This window comes from Halyomorpha halys, unplaced genomic scaffold (assembly GCF_000696795.3).
Source record: "Halyomorpha halys isolate HHAL.00 unplaced genomic scaffold, Hhal_1.1 Scaffold1229.1, whole genome shotgun sequence".
NCBI classification, from domain to species: Eukaryota; Metazoa; Arthropoda; class Insecta; order Hemiptera; family Pentatomidae; genus Halyomorpha; species Halyomorpha halys.
In genome coordinates, this window is record NW_027105848.1 from 351,643 (window position 1) to 352,910 (window position 1,268).

General features: G+C 33.3%; 1 long non-coding RNA gene across 2 annotated transcripts in view; it reads right to left on the reverse strand.

Annotated features, from left to right (window-relative positions):
* Positions 1 to 779: 779 nt before the first annotated feature.
* The window catches only part of LOC106688889 (uncharacterized), a 1,060-nt gene continuing 571 nt past the window's right edge, over positions 780 to 1,268 (reverse strand). For both annotated transcript variants that reach the window (XR_001344375.2, XR_001344376.2), the window contains exons 2-3: positions 975 to 1,071; positions 780 to 903 (exon numbers count right to left, since the gene is read on the reverse strand). This is a non-coding gene — a long non-coding RNA (uncharacterized lncRNA). The remainder of the gene's footprint in view (positions 904 to 974; positions 1,072 to 1,268) is intronic.

Here is a 1,268-nt window from a genome sequence, read left to right on the forward strand (position 1 = left end):
GGAGCCCCAAAGCTATCAACTCCGTATGTCCTTATTGACCTTATTACAGTCGTGTAGATCAATCTTTTGTAATGAATTGGGAGTTTCGACTGTTTGTCTAGTAAGTGCTGTAATAGTCGAAATTGACAAGAAGTTTCCAGTTTTTTTCAGTCTTGTGTGAGGATGCTTTCAATTGAAGCAGGGATGTAATGCTGGGGTAAGGATGAGAGGCTTTAGGTGGGAGGGTCATTTGCAGCGGAATATTTAGTTCTGCTTAAATAAATTCAAGGTGAATTGGGTCAAGGGTATTAGGTTGTGGAATAAAGGTTTTAGAAAGATGTTGTTCGAATGTTTGTGATTTTCTTCATCAGTTCTGGTCCAGGTTTGGGATTCGGTGAGAAGTGAGTGGTTAAAGTACTTGAAATTCAACAGATTTTTGTTGACAAAAATGGAGTTACAAACTCCATAATGATTTCTCAATAGTTGTAAGATTTTTAGTTAAGTTAATTAAATTTTGAATTTTGTATTTTCTGATTTCTAGTTTTAGTTTGTTGATCAATTTGGTGTAATACGTTTTGTCAGTTGAATATCTGGTTTTATGCCACTTCGATCTTGCTCTGCGTTTTCCCCTTAATGAGATACAAATATGCCGTGGAAAGTTATTTTGGTTATTTCTATTGATCATATTATCCTATGTTTTGTCAGTTATACTTATTCTTATTGATGATGCGAGTTTTTCAATAGCTTCGTCAATGCCGCGTTGAATAGTTTGACCTAGGATTAGTAAAAAAACAAAAAGAAACCATTTTTTCTATTTATATAAAGTGAAAATCAGCGATATGGAAAATCATGAGATTGTTGCCTTTCAATTCAAATCAATCAGAATTTATCAGCAGTTATCCACAAGGGAACGGTCTTACTCTCCTAGGAAAACAGAAAGGAAAAATTATTTGAGTTCTAGTTAAAATACAATGTTCCGAAATGTTGTCACATACCTTCTTCTATTACAGCACATGAGATTATTTTCACAACACTGGTAGTAGAAAGTGCAGCAAGTCCTTAGAGTGCAGTGTCTTTGGTTGTATTGAGGAACTTTAAAAATAAAAAAATATCTCACAAATATGCTAGGAAAATTAAGATTGAATTTGAATTGCCCGAGTTTTAAATTGTAAATAAGATTGTTTTTTCTGTATTTCAATACAAATTCAATGTTAAATGCGAAGCAGATAGGGTGTATTAAGTTAATGCAACATACGGAAGATGGACGACCGAAACATTAAGATATATAT